Genomic DNA, 15,723 nt, shown 5'->3' with positions numbered 1-15,723 from the left:
GGGCTTCCAATCATCATAGAAGCATTGGGATTCAAGGGTTTATGAGTCAAAGTTAACATTCAGATTCAGAAAGCAGATGATTTGTACGTGGTTTATTTTCTTTAATCTATTACAACGATCCTTGTTTTGTCACGTACATGCGTTTAATTTCCAACATCTTTGTTTTATCACGTACATTCCGTAAGAAACTCTTCGTGCACTGAACCTTTAGTTGAAAGAATGTTGGTTCAATACCAACTCTTCTTTAGTAGTATTTGTTTGAGAACCTGATTCAGATACACAAATTCATCACCGGTTTCTACAGCACAAACACATACACAGTTAGGGTTTAGAATGTTTGAAGTATTCGGATTTTGTTGGTTTGTCGGGTTCTATAACTACAATCCTTCCTACACTATTGAAAATTACTACATCACAAAGATTTGTTGAAAACCCAACTCTCTCTATAGATATGACTGAGATTGAGGGTTACTCTGTTATATACATCAACAAATGATTGGTTCAATACCAATTCATCTTTATTGATCTTCATATTCTTGGTTAAATACCAATTCATCTTTATTGATCTTCGTATTCTTGGTTCAATACCAACTCATATTTATATGAGAGTATGTTGATATAGGAGAGGAGATGCAAAACAAGGATCGTTCTAATAGATGAAAGAGAATAAACCATTTTTACCATTTTTTACCCATAGTATACGGGTCGTATACTATTATACGGCCCGTATACACCATGTGAAAAAGGTTTGCCAGATCGTATACAATGTATACGATGATCGTATACAGACCGTATACTATTATACAGCCCGTATACTATGGGTAAAAAATGGTTTATTCTCTTTAATCTATTTAGAACGATCCTTGTTTTGAGAACCTGATTCAGATTTAAACAATGCACGACATGTCTGTAAAAAAATACAATTGATTACTCGGTCGAATAATGGCCAATAATCCATTCATTATCTGTTGTTGTCTAAACAATATGACACGCAACGAATTTGACAACCGGTCAAATCACACACTATAAAGTGTAAACTTATCGTGTGTTGTAGTTTGGAAAGATGACCGAATAGAGATCTGAATCAGGTGTGCATTGATGTGTGTAAAATGCAACATATAAATCACATCAATTAAGGCATAAAACTAACCCTTTTTTAGTACTAATGTTGGAAAAAGAGTGTTTTTGTCTTCCTTTTGTATTTTCAGGATGAAATGAGCTCAAAATCACAAAAGAAGCAAAAAGACAACTAATTCTACCATAAAATACAAGAAAAGGAACAAAAGTGGACTGCCCGGACCCTCAACGGCATCTCCCAAGGCAAAAGAAAAGAAACAGAGTCTGAACACGCCCCGTGTCCAGCGAACACGGGGGCGTGCCCAGGAAGCAGCAGAAAAGACAAACCAGTAGAAGCTTCCATTGCCCACCACGGGGCCGTGTCCAGCGAGCACGGGGGCGTGGTGAAAGTACAGCAGGCGCATTAATTGTAATTCGCAATTACAATTAATGAGGAGAGAGAGTGTCAGGCGGGCACGGGGCCGTGTCCAGCGGACACGGGGCCGTGTCCAGCCTTCTGTTCAGCCTATAAATAGAGGAGCTTGGCTTCATTCTCTCTCATCCCTTGGCACACCACCTCTCTCACACCTCATCCACCACCCACCACCACCATAACACCATCATCCACCACCATCATCCATTGTCCATCGTAGAGTGTGTGAGTCGTCTCGGGATCCAAGATTGATCGTAAGAGTTCTTGACAATCAAGGCCATGTTTGCCTAAGTCTCTTACATCACTTGGTGAAGACAAGTGTTTAGTATAATACTTTTTATTTTTAATCTTTTGCACTTTTTATTTGGTTTTGTATTAATGACTTTAATAACTAGTTACTTATGTTGAAGGTGATCTTTCCTTATCGTTTGTCCGTGGTGTCTTGGCATTATTTTACTGTCTATATAAAATAAAAGATTTTCACCATTCATATCTCCACGGTCTATATGGAGGTATGTTGGCTACCTGGTCGGGGGTTAAGGGAACGGTTTGGTAAGGGTCTTGCCCTTGTTCAGCGTTTAGAGGTCCTGCTTGGGACCTGGGTCAAATTTAGTAGGATCTCCTTCAATGCCCATAGGTATTGGATGGCGGGGATCCTAACTCTTTGACCCCTTCATAAGTTAACTACTATTAATACTATAACCCGGCTATTTAGGACTGTATCCCTGCTGACTCAGACTACTTAGCCGAGGGTAACGTCACCGCCAAAAGCGGGGCCTACCATAATTTGCATTAATAACTTAATTCATTATCTTCCAATAATCCGACCCTTTAGGATTGTATCCTTGCTGACTCAAACTACTGGGTTGAGGGTAACGTCGCCTTCAAAAGAGGGGCCTACTACAATAACTAAGATAATCTCTTAAACAAGTGCAAAAGTGCGAAAATAATCAAAGGTTATACTAATACACGTGTCGGATCCAAGTGATTCATCTTGTCTATCTGTTTTTATTTTATTTTTATTTTTCAGCATTTAGTTAGTTTTTATTTTTCTTAGTTTAAAACATTTTTCTAACCTTTTGATTTGATTAGACGTTGAGGATAAACCGGTACTAAAAGCTCTTGTGTCCTTGGACGACCTCGGTATCTTACCAACACTATACTACGTCCACGATGGGTGCACTTGCCCATATGTGTGTTTAGTGTTAGTAAATATCGTGTTTTATAAATTTAAAACTTGGCTAAAAGTGTAAAAAGGGGCTTAAATATACATCTAAATTATATTACACCTAACGCACATCAGCATTGTTTAAATCTGAATCAGGTTCTCAAACAAACACTACTAAAGATGATCTGAATCAGGTTGTTAATTTTAATGAAGCAATGAAGATTGAATATGCAACCCTAGACCATGGTCTCAGACTCTCTCCCCCTCCTTTTCTCTCTCTGACAACCCTAGACCCAAACCACCGCAATTCACCACGATTATGTCTCTCCAAGCATCTCTTATTTCTACTCCTTCTCTCTTGCACCTTTAACTATGTTGGTTCGGCTTAGTTATTTTCCGACTGTTTCAGTTATGATTCAATAAATAATATCTGATTGAGAAGCACTAAAACGGTTGCGGTTGTCCAATTCCAGATCAGTAATGTAAGGAGAAGCGTTGAGATAACGGACATCCATCGAATACATCTTTCAAACTTTCAAAATTCAAATCAGACTAACACAAAGTATCTCGATATGGTTGGTGTAAAAGCTCACATTTTACTACATTGACCATGTCTTTTGACAAATCATCTGCTTCCTGAATTTGAATCTGAAAGTTAACTAGACCCCTCAAGTTGTCATTCATAACAACTAAGCGTCTGGAGAAGAGCATGTTGATATAGGAGAGTTGATGCAATTTTCCAAGAATTTTAATGAAGCAATGAAGATTGAATATGAAAACCGCATCCGTTTTGTATACGGAAACTATGGGAAATACAAACCCGACACGTCTTCTGTGATGATTTGAAACATTCCAAATAACTAGCAGAAGAACCCGACACGTCTTCTGCTAGTTACTCTTTTCTTCGATTTCAACAAATCTTTCAAGACCATTCACCTCTTTCAACCTACGAAAACATCGTAAACCCCTTCTTTTAATCTATTAGAACGATCCTTGTTTTGTCACGTACATGCGTTTAATTCTCAAACATCAGCAACCATTTTCCCTTTTCCTTCAATTTCGAGAACATTCTCCCTAACATGAGAAACGAAAGAGATTTCGAGCAGTTGGTCGATGACATGATAGATAAAGATCTTGACACGATCATATCCATTTTCAAGTTTTAGACTAGATAGAAGACGTGTCGGGTTCTTCTGCTAGTGGTTTCTGTAACCAATTGAGAACCACATATTTGCTTCAAGATTTACGTCTGATGTCCAAGTTTGATTACATTTGACTTCATCTACATGTGTTTTGAAATAGGCTTTATTCTTGGTTTAATGAAGTTACACGTAACATCTAGTTATATTCAGATTTAAACAATGCACGCCTCAACTGAGATAACGGACATCCATCAAGCTCAAAAAGAAAACTTGTGTTTCCCATAGCCACAAATGATTGCGGTTTGTATTTCGCATGGCCACCGTTTCCGTAGTAAAAAACGGTTGCGGTTTGTACATTCAATCTTCAATACTTCATTAAAATACCACTAGTAGAAGAACCCGGCACGTCTTCATGTTACGGAGAATGTTCTAGAAATTGAAGGAAAAGGAAAAGATTTGTTGAAATCGAAGAAAATAGTAAAAAAGATGACAGCTTATTACAAGTAGAAATCACCTCCAATCATTTCCTAGTCAAATCACACAATATAAAGTTTAAAGTTATCGTGTGTTGTAGTTTGGAAAGATGACCGAATAGAGATCTGAATAACAAACTGTGGAGAACTTGTTTGTGTCGGGTTCTTCTGCTAGTTATTCGGAATGTTTCGGATCATCATAGAAGACGTGCCAGGTTCTTCTGCTAGTGGTTTCTTTAACCAATCCATAATCACCCTTGGTGGTTTCTGTACCCATCCCCGCCGATAACTAGCAAAATCGATAAATAACTAACACGAAGATCTCTGCGATCGCTAAGGTTTCCATCAACGGACTGATCGATAACGTTACTCTACTTGTGCTCCGATTTAAGCGGCGTGTTCTGATCAACGTTTATCGACATTGTCACACCCCCAAAATCCCACCTGCGGAGTACTACCGCTTGGAGGCGTGACTGACCAGGATCCAGCCACCAATCATACTGAACGAGCATATAAACAGTTATAAAAGTTTAACCAATACGATTGGTGTTTCAAAACAAATAAGTTTAAGCTGCAAGCGGAAGCATAAGTCTCAAAAGTAAAACATAAGTTCAAATGTTTTCAAGTTTAACAAGGTACGCAGCAATCCGTGTCCCACAACGACTCTCCTCCATGCAAGCTCCAGCTGAGTACCTATGGTCCTGCAAAGCATGTAGTAACGAGTCAACAACTAGTTGAGTGAGTTCACAGTTGGGTGTTTGTTTTAGTTGTTTCGAAAACAGTTTCCTTTAACTGGCATCCTGCCGTGGGGGTTACCCCATAGTTTAAAAACGTGACTTGTTCATTCCCAGTTACTCCGGCATTCCAGCCGTGGGGGCTACCCCATGTTAGTTATCAGGCATTTCGACCGTGGGGGCTACCCCATGCGTACACTAGACTCGTTACCATATCGACTGCTGACTGTAGTCATGTTTATGTGCCCTGAAAACATCAATGTCTATCATCATTGACGTGCCCCAGATCCATTAGTTCACGCCCGTCCTCTGCGGCACGGTGTGAGGTTTGTCAGACCTTAATAGCGCTATCTAACTAATGACCCGCTCGCCATTGGCCCGGCGATTAAGTCGATACAAAAAGGAGGGACTTCGTGATAGAGTTTTAGTCTAGTACGAGTTATCCGTCCATCCGGACGAGGAATCACATTCCTGAACCATAGCTGTCCTAACCAAGGAGGACGAGGAATCCACGTTCCTTAACCCCGTTCCCAACCCAGGGAATCCCATGCTTTGTAGAGGGTGTGAACTCACCTTGGTTTGCTCGGTAGTAACACAGAAAGGTCAATCAATTGCAGGTAATCAATTAGGTCCTATCACAGATATTATTCGTATCAGATTCAAGCCAAGCAGTGCACGAATGTTCAACACGTATTGTTCACAGGTATTGATCATGGCAAACACGTTTAACATCAACAGTTCACAGTTAACAGTCATATACAACCCAAAGTCTAAGTGTGAGGCCCTAACAGTTGGGCTCGTGATAACAGGCCCAAACAATACGTCAACAGTAACACAGAAGTCCATAAGGCTGGCCCATTAACTAAGGCCCGTAACTAAGCAAGTCCAATAAGCGTGGTCTCGAGTCGCAACCGGACTCGCAAGCGTGGTTTCGAGTCATGCTGTTTGTGTTGATCATGGATGGTTGCGAGTCGCAACCTATGTCGCAACCATGGTTTCGGCTCGTCATGCTAAGGTCTCGAGTCGCAACGGGACTCGTAACCTGTGTCGCAACCGTGGTCTCGGCTTGTCATGTTATGGTTGCGAGTCGTAACCAGGTGTTCTCGACTCGCAACTGGTGTCGTAATCGTGGAGGTTTTGAGTCGCAACCAGGGGTCTCGACTCCCCAACAGTTGCTGATTCTGCACAGATGTACTATCCAATAGAATTCCAACTGCATGCACCCTATTTGTGTACTATCCACTTAAACATGTTTTGTTGTCTAACCATTACCAAAAACGGATCAAACAGTGCAGATTTCAAATATTCAAGGCACATTCAAGTTGTTCTTCATGTTCTTTAAACATTCAAACACATATTCACCATGTTCAACCCTTGTTCAAGCAAAAATCATGAACTATAACTCATAATATGCACCCTATTATAACAAGCATATTCATTTAATGGTTTCAATCCTCACACATGCCAACCGATTTCAGAATTTCCTTTATTCAAACACTATCATGAACACAACCTTCTAGCATAAACAAGTCATTCGGATTTAGACCCATACAAAGCCGATTATAACATTTCATCATCTCACAATATCATTATTTGACAACAAACAACTATTTTCTATCTAGCAAACATCTTTATCATAGATAGACAATCATCAAGCCAACACATATTATCATTCAACCTCATTACACATTAACAACAAACCGAAACACAATATGAGTCACTAACCGGTTAAGAGGTATGAAAGGTGAACTCCAAATGTTGATTTCCAATCTTGAATCCAAAGGTCAAGTGTGAGCCGGTTACTAGGGGTGTGTTTATGTTGCTTAGGGTTTTGTAGGAGGGAAGATAGGAGAGTGTGTGTGTGTTGGTTGTCCAAGAAAATGGCAAAGATGGTTACAAGTATAATATATATACTTGTTTCACACATGCACCCTAAAGGGCTTACTAGCCGGTTAGAGGAGGTCACGGCCCAAAGGCCCAAATCGGTCACTATTCACTCGAGACCTCATGGTCTCGAGTCGGGTCCTTTGTTCTCGGTCGGGTTCTCGGCTCACATATAACACGTACATATATACATACAAGTGCACACATAACAAAGTACATATCACATAAAAGGTTCACGTTTATCATTAAGTTTAATCAGTTAACTAGTCACATAACGTACAAGTATGCTACATCGAGGCACAAGAAAGGTTCTAAATTTCGAGTTGTCACATCATCCCCAAGTTGAAAGAAATTTCGTCCCGAAATTTGATGGCACTCACTGAGGAAGCTAGTTAAGTTGTATGGTTTTCCCGGTTATCCTGGGGTGTCACATCCACCCTCCGTTGATCTGGAATTTCGTCCCGAAATTCCGTAGCTTCAGCCTCAGTAGCGGTTGTACTGTCCTCAAACAGTTGGGGATACTTTTGTTTCATCCGATCTTCGCGCTCCCAGGTGAACTCTGGGCCGCGACGTGAGTTCCAACGAACTCGAACGAGAGGTATTCTAGTGCTCTTGAGGACCTTAACATCCCGGTCCGTGATTTCGACTGGTTCCTCGACGAATTTCAACTGTTCGTCGATCGTGAGTTCCTTCAGAGGAACTACGTGGGTCTCATCTGACAGACACTTCTTCAGATTCGACACATGGAAAACGTTGTGAACTGCACCGAGTTCTGTTGGTAAGTTCAGTCTGTAGGCCACCTTGCCTATTTTCTCAATGATCTCGAAAGGTCCAACGTATCGTGGGTTGAGTTTGCCCCGTTTGCCAAAACGAACCACACCCTTCCAGGGTGAAACTTTGAGTAGTACCCGCTCCCCAACCTGGAGCTCAAGTGGTTTCCTGCCCTTATCGGCGTAGGCCTTCTGACGGTCACGAGCGGCCGCCATGCGCTGTCGTATTTGAGCAATCCGCTCAGTAGTGTCCACCACATGTTCTGGACCAGTGATTTGACTATCTCCCACCTCTGCCCAACAAAGAGGTGACCGGCATTTACGTCCGTACAATGCCTCAAACGGAGCAGCTTTGATGCTGGTGTGGTAGTTGTTATTATATGAAAATTCCACAAGTGGCAGATGCCTTTCCCAGCTGTTGCCAAAGTCGATTACACAAGCGCGAAGCATGTCTTCTAATGTCTGGATAGTGCGCTCGGACTGCCCGTCCGTCTGTGGGTGATACGCTGTGCTCATATCTAGACGTGAGCCAAAAGACTTGTGCATTGCTTGCCACAGTTCCGAAGTGAAACGTGCATCTCGATCAGAGATGATAGAGGTGGGCACCCCGTGCCTCGAAACAACTTCCTTGAGGTATATTTCCGCTAAAGTGGAGAATTTATCCGTCTCCTTAATTGCCAAAAAGTGTGCGGACTTTGTGAGTCGATCCACGATCACCCAAATAGTATCGTTTCCGCGCTGAGATCTTGGTAGGCCAGTAACGAAATCCATGGAAATTTGCTCCCATTTCCATTGTGGTATCTCTGGTTGTTGGAGTAGGCCTGAGGGTTTCTGATATTCCGTCTTGACTCGCGCACAAGTCAAACACTTGCTGACGTAAGTTGCTATGTGGGCCTTCATGCTAGGCCACCAATACGTAGTTTTAATATCGTGGTACATCTTGTCCGAACCAGGGTGTACCGAGTAGCGAGATTTGTGTGCTTCATCCATCACAAGTTCTCGTAAGTCGCCATAGAGTGGGACCCAAATGCGTCCTGTTACGTAGTAAGCACCGTCTTCCTTCTGTTCTAAGCGTTGCCTTGACCCGCGTAGGGTTTCAGCTCTAACGTTTTCTGGTTTCAGTGCTTCTATCTGAGCAGCTCGTATTTGCGAAGGTAGACTAGAATGGATCGTGAGTTGTAGAGCTCTTACGCGCTTAGGCGCAGTGTCCTTTCGACTGAGGGCGTCAGCCACAACATTGGCCTTGCCCGGGTGATACCTAATAGAGCACTCGTAGTCATTCAGCAGCTCGACCCATCGTCGTTGCCGCATATTCAGTTCCTTCTGCTTGAATATGTGCTCTAGACTTCTGTGGTCGGTGTAGATGGCGCACTTGGTTCCGTACAGGTAATGCCGCCATAACTTAAGTGCGAAAACAACAGCTCCCAGCTCTAAATCATGCGTAGTGTAGTTCTTCTCGTGAACTTTGAGTTGCCGTGAAGCGTAGGCTATGACTTTATCTCGTTGCATCAATACACAACCAAGACCTTGAATTGATGCATCACAATAAACCACGAAATCGTCTGTGCCCTCTGGTAGTGAAAGGATAGGTGCACTACAAAGTCTATCCTTTAGGTGCTGAAAAGCTAACTCTTGTGCATTTCCCCAATGATAAACAACGCCTTTCTGCGTTAACGAGGTGAGAGGCTGTGCGATCTTAGAAAAATCCTTGATGAATCTCCTGTAGTAACCTGCCAATCCCAAGAATTGGCGAATTTCCTTTGGTGTGCGAGGCGCAGGCCAGTTCTTAATAGAATCCACTTTGGATGGATCAACGTGAATCCCATCCTTGTTCACTACATGCCCCAGGAAATGGACTTCACGAAGCCAGAAGTCGCATTTCGAGAACTTTGCGTAAAGCTGTTCCTTCCGAAGGAGTTCCAGAATAAGTCGTAGATGCTGTTCGTGCTCCTCCTGACTCTTAGAATAGATCAGGATGTCGTCGATGAAGACTATAACAAACTTGTCCAGGTAAGGCTTGCACACTCGATTCATCAAATCCATAAAAACTGCGGGTGCTTTCGTCAGCCCAAACGGCATGACCAAAAACTCGTAGTGTCCATAACGGGTTCTAAAGGCTGTCTTAGAGACATCCTCTTCTCGAACTCTCAGCTGGTGATATCCTGATCTCAGATCGATCTTTGAATAATAGCTCGACCCCTGCAACTGGTCGAACAAGTCGTCAATGCGCGGTAGTGGATAACGATTCTTCACAGTCACCTTGTTGAGTTCACGATAGTCGATACACATTCTGAAGGTACCATCCTTCTTCTTCACAAATAGTACTGGAGCTCCCCAAGGCAATGAGCTAGGACGAATAAAACCCTTATCCAAGAGTTCTTGTAGTTGCGTGGAGAGTTCTTCCAATTCTGATGGAGCTAAACGATAAGGTGCACGGGCTATAGGCGCAGCTCCAGGGGTTAATTCAATCTGAAACTCGACTTGGCGATGGGGCGGAAGACCAGGTAATTCCTCAGGGAATACCTCAGGATAGTCTCGTACAACTGGAAAATCTTCTAGCTTCTTCTCTTTCTCTGTGGTATCAGTAACTAGAGCCAAAATCGCAGTGTGGCCCTTTCGTAAGCACTTCTGGGCTTTAAGAAGAGAGATGATGTTCTCAACAGCACTTCTCTTGTCGCCACGAATTATGAGAGGTTCACTACCTAAACCAGGAATACGAACGATCTTCTCGTTGCATAGAATCTCTGCTCGGTGTTGGGATAACCAATCCATCCCAATGACAACGTCGAAACTACCCAAGACGATAGGGATGAGGTCAATAGAGAAGGTCTGGTTAGCGAGAATAAGTTGGCAACCTTTGACTACGTGCGAGGCCTCCAAACTCTTACCATTAGCTAGCTCTACGGTGTGCTTGTCACTCAGGGGTGTTGGAATACGCTTAAGCATTTTACTAACTTCTAGTGACACATAGCTAGTATCGGCACCCGAATCAAATAAGACTGTAACATAAAAGTCGTCGAGAAGGAACTTACCCGTCACCACGTTGGGATCATTCCTTGCTTCACCTTGACCAATCACGAACACTCGTCCCCTAGCACCATTGTTGTTGTTGTGGTTCCCATTGTTACCATTCCCCTGATTGTTGTTGTTGTTGTTCTGGTTCAGTTGGGGACAATCTTTCTTGAAGTGGCCTTCAGCTCCACACTGAAAGCATCCTTTGTTGTTACCCTGCTGTTGTCGCTGATTCTGCTGAGGTTGCTGACGATTCTGATTGGCGGGATATGCGCTCCTGCAATCCTTTGCAACATGGCCAGGCTTGTTGCACCGATGACAGTTGCCCCTGGTGCATGGCCCACTGTGGTGTAGGTTGCAACGATTGCATTTGGGGTGATTCCCCTTGTACCCACCATGACTTTGACCACCAGACGACTGTTGACTAGGGCTCTTGTGGTCGTCAGTCTTTCTCTGCTGAGACTGAGATTGCACAGAAGTTGAACCCTTGCTTGAAGTTCCATCCCATTTCCGTTTGTCCCCACTAGAGGTACCAGAAGTAGTTGCAGCACCTATGCGCTTAGGTAACTTGTTCTGCTCCACCGCTTGGTCAGTAAGACGGTGAGCCAACTGAACAACCTGCTGGATAGTGGTCAAGTTTGCTGAAGTCACATGACTTTGGATCTCTGGCACCAAGCCCTTGAGATAAAGTTCAATTCGCTTATACGGAGGGTCCACCATAGTAGGACACAACAAGGCAAGCTCATGCGATCTCTTAGTGTATGCCTCAATCTCTGACCCCGTCATTTTGAGATTGTAGAACTCATCTTCCAGCTTGTGAATGTCATCACGACTGCAGTATTCCTCCCTGATCATTTCCTTGAAATTCTCCCATGGGGTGGCGTTGGCAGCAACCAACCCCAGCATTTGCACTTGAGCATTCCACCACGTGAGGGCCAAACCCTCGAGAGTACCAGTAGCATACTTTACCCTGCGCGCTTCAGGGCATTCACACATTTCGAACACAGATTCTAGTTTCTCAAACCAGTGTAGGAGACCTACTGCTCCTTCAGTTCCGCTAAAAGTAGTGGGTCGGCAGTCCATAAAGGTCTTAAAAGTGCACACCGGTGCCTGAGCATATTGACCTAAGGTAGGTGAAAGAAAGACAGAGTTTAACACAGAGGTTGGTTCACGAGAGTAGGATCCAAATGATCCTAGAACAAATTCGGACTGCAGGATATACCTCCTGCGTTTGCAGCTGCAAGCGCTGCGGCAACTCGTTCATTGATCAAAGCCGTCAACTGGGCTTGTGTCATGTTAACGCGTCCAGACATGATTCTTCATAACAAGAGTAATACGAGTGAGAGAGGTGCGCGAAAGTACGATAGTAGGATAGAGTAAGCACGCATGTGTTCAAGCAACAGTAGTTATACTAATCAAGCATACCATGGGCAATGTACTATGTACTATGTAACTAACAAGTAGGCAATATACGCATACCATATCACCTAGAATGTCGAGCCTTGCATGTGGAGCGAAGTGTCGTTGTGGACCGTTGAGCACTATACCGGTTATAGTCTGGTTTTAACAAAAACGTTTCTCCTTTATTAAAACCAAGTTCACTATAACCAATGGCTCTGATACCAATCTGTCACACCCCCAAAATCCCACCTGCGGAGTACTACCGCTTGGAGGCGTGACTGACCAGGATCCAGCCACCAATCATACTGAACGAGCATATAAACAGTTATAAAAGTTTAACCAATACGATTGGTGTTTCAAAACAAATAAGTTTAAGCTGCAAGCGGAAGCATAAGTCTCAAAAGTAAAACATAAGTTCAAATGTTTTCAAGTTTAACAAGGTACGCAGCAATCCGTGTCCCACAACGACTCTCCTCCATGCAAGCTCCAGCTGAGTACCTATGGTCCTGCAAAGCATGTAGTAACGAGTCAACAACTAGTTGAGTGAGTTCACAGTTGGGTGTTTGTTTTAGTTGTTTCGAAAACAGTTTCCTTTAACTGGCATCCTGCCGTGGGGGTTACCCCATAGTTTAAAAACGTGACTTGTTCATTCCCAGTTACTCCGGCATTCCAGCCGTGGGGGCTACCCCATGTTAGTTATCAGGCATTTCGGCCGTGGGGGCTACCCCATGCGTACACTAGACTCGTTACCATATCGACTGCTGACTGTAGTCATGTTTATGTGCCCTGAAAACATCAATGTCTATCATCATTGACGTGCCCCAGATCCATTAGTTCACGCCCGTCCTCTGCGGCACGGTGTGAGGTTTGTCAGACCTAAATAGCGCTATCTAACTAATGACCCGCTCGCCATTGGCCCGGCGATTAAGTCGATACAAAAAGGAGGGACTTCGTGATAGAGTTTTAGTCTAGTACGAGTTATCCGTCCATCCGGACGAGGAATCACATTCTTGAACCATAGCTGTCCTAACCAAGGAGGACGAGGAATCCACGTTCCTTAACCCCGTTCCCAACCCAGGGAATCCCATGCTTTGTAGAGGGTGTGAACTCACCTTGGTTTGCTCGGTAGTAACACAGAAAGGTCAATCAATTGCAGGTAATCAATTAGGTCCTATCACAGATATTATTCGTATCAGATTCAAGCCAAGCAGTGCACGAATGTTCAACACGTATTGTTCACAGGTATTGATCATGGCAAACACGTTTAACATCAACAGTTCACAGTTAACAGTCATATACAACCCAAAGTCTAAGTGTGAGGCCCTAACAGTTGGGCTCGTGATAACAGGCCCAAACAATACGTCAACAGTAACACAGAAGTCCATAAGGCTGGCCCATTAACTAAGGCCCGTAACTAAGCAAGTCCAATAAGCGTGGTCTCGAGTCGCAACCGGACTCGCAAGCGTGGTTTCGAGTCATGCTGTTTGTGTTGATCATGGATGGTTGCGAGTCGCAACCTATGTTGCAACCATGGTTTCGGCTCGTCATGCTAAGGTCTCGAGTCGCAACGGGACTCGTAACCTGTGTCGCAACCGTGGTCTCGGCTTGTCATGTTATGGTTGCGAGTCGTAACCAGGTGTTCTCGACTCGCAACTGGTGTCGTAATCGTGGAGGTTTCGAGTCGCAACCAGGGGTCTCGACTCCCCAACAGTTGCTGATTCTGCACAGATGTACTATCCAATAGAATTCCAACTGCATGCACCCTATTTGTGTACTATCCACTTAAACATGTTTTGTTGTCTAACCATTACCAAGTCATTCGGATTTAGACCCATACAAAGCCGATTATAACATTTCATCATCTCACAATATCATTATTTGACAACAAACAACTATTTTCTATCTAGCAAACATCTTTATCATAGATAGACAATCATCAAGCCAACACATATTATCATTCAACCTCATTACACATTAACAACAAACCGAAACACAATATGAGTCACTAACCGGTTAAGAGGTATGAAAGGTGAACTCCAAATGTTGATTTCCAATCTTGAATCCAAAGGTCAAGTGTGAGCCGGTTACTAGGGGTGTGTTTATGTTGCTTAGGGTTTTGTAGGAGGGAAGATAGGAGAGTGTGTGTGTGTTGGTTGTCCAAGAAAATGGCAAAGATGGTTACAAGTATAATATATATACTTGTTTCACACATGCACCCTAAAGGGCTTACTTGCCGGTTAGAGGAGGTCACGGCCCAAAGGCCCAAATCGGTCACTATTCACTCGAGACCTCATGGTCTCGAGTCGGGTCCTTTGTTCTCGGTCGGGTTCTCGGCTCACATATAACACGTACATATATACATACAAGTGCACACATAACAAAGTACATATCACATAAAAGGTTCACGTTTATCATTAAGTTTAATCAGTTAACTAGTCACATAACGTACAAGTATGCTACATCGAGGCACAAGAAAGGTTCTAAATTTCGAGTTGTCACAGACATTGTTAAAGGTGATGAAGAGTTTAGAAACCCTAAAATGATTGTGTTTTTACTGGAAAAAATATCATTATATACGACCTGTATACAGTTATACGGCCCGTATACATTTCGTAACATCAAAAACCTAAGAAAAAATAAATCCATTGAGCCGTATATGTTTTACAAATCATATACACATGTATACGGCTCGTATAACTATATACGACCCGTATATAGTAAAATCAAAAAAACATTCCATGCGTAATTTCCTATTCAAAAACATTCTATACGGGCCGTATAACTGTATACGGCCCGTATACAATAGGGGGTGTGAAAATAAGATATAGGGGGGGCCTTTAATAAACTTTTAACTACGTGGTTGGTTCCGGTATAAACCATATTTATCCTATTAACCGTAAAAAAAAAATTAAATTAGCACCTACCAAAAATTAAATTTTTTCCCAAATGAACCTTCATCTGACGATCTAATCTAATTATGTTACCCAATATAATCCGGTGTAGGCTGTATAAATTATTTAGAATCGGTTAGTTAGCCGTATTAAAATTATCATAGAAAATAGTGTTTAGATGTTTGTAAAAATTAGATAATGAGATGTTTGTCATGGGCGGACCTACCTTAGGGGAAGTGGTAGCCTCCGCTATCGCTTGATGCTCCGGCGGTAGTGTAAATTTTGAAAAAAATTTAACCTTTTTTTGACGTTTTTTCAATTTCGTTACTGTTTTTTATAAAACGTTACCGCTACGAAGATTTTCTAGATCCGCCACTCATGGCCCGCCCTGAGGGTGGGCGGGAAGGACCACCGGCCACGGCGCGATATTTTCGAAGGGCACGTTATTTTAAAATAAATTGATATGTATATGTAAAAAAAATTAAATTAATAGGGTATACCCATACAAACACCAACAAAGGTCCACTTACAAAACTATTTTTAAGGTTTAGGTTAGTTAATAACTTAGTCCATTGTCATTAGGTTTGACCTCCCAATACCCAATTTCATTAAGGTTTAAGGGCACATTTTTTCGAGCTTGAATAGGGTACACGAATTCTCAGAGCCGGCCGCCCGGCCCTGCCTCCACTGTTTTGCATGTGTTAACTTTTAAAGGAAAAATAGTTGAAATAGCCAAAAGGAACAATATTGGTGGAAAGG

This window comes from Helianthus annuus, chromosome 16 (genome assembly GCF_002127325.2).
Source record: "Helianthus annuus cultivar XRQ/B chromosome 16, HanXRQr2.0-SUNRISE, whole genome shotgun sequence".
Taxonomy (NCBI): domain Eukaryota; kingdom Viridiplantae; phylum Streptophyta; class Magnoliopsida; order Asterales; family Asteraceae; genus Helianthus; species Helianthus annuus.
This window is presented reverse-complemented; position numbering follows the sequence as displayed.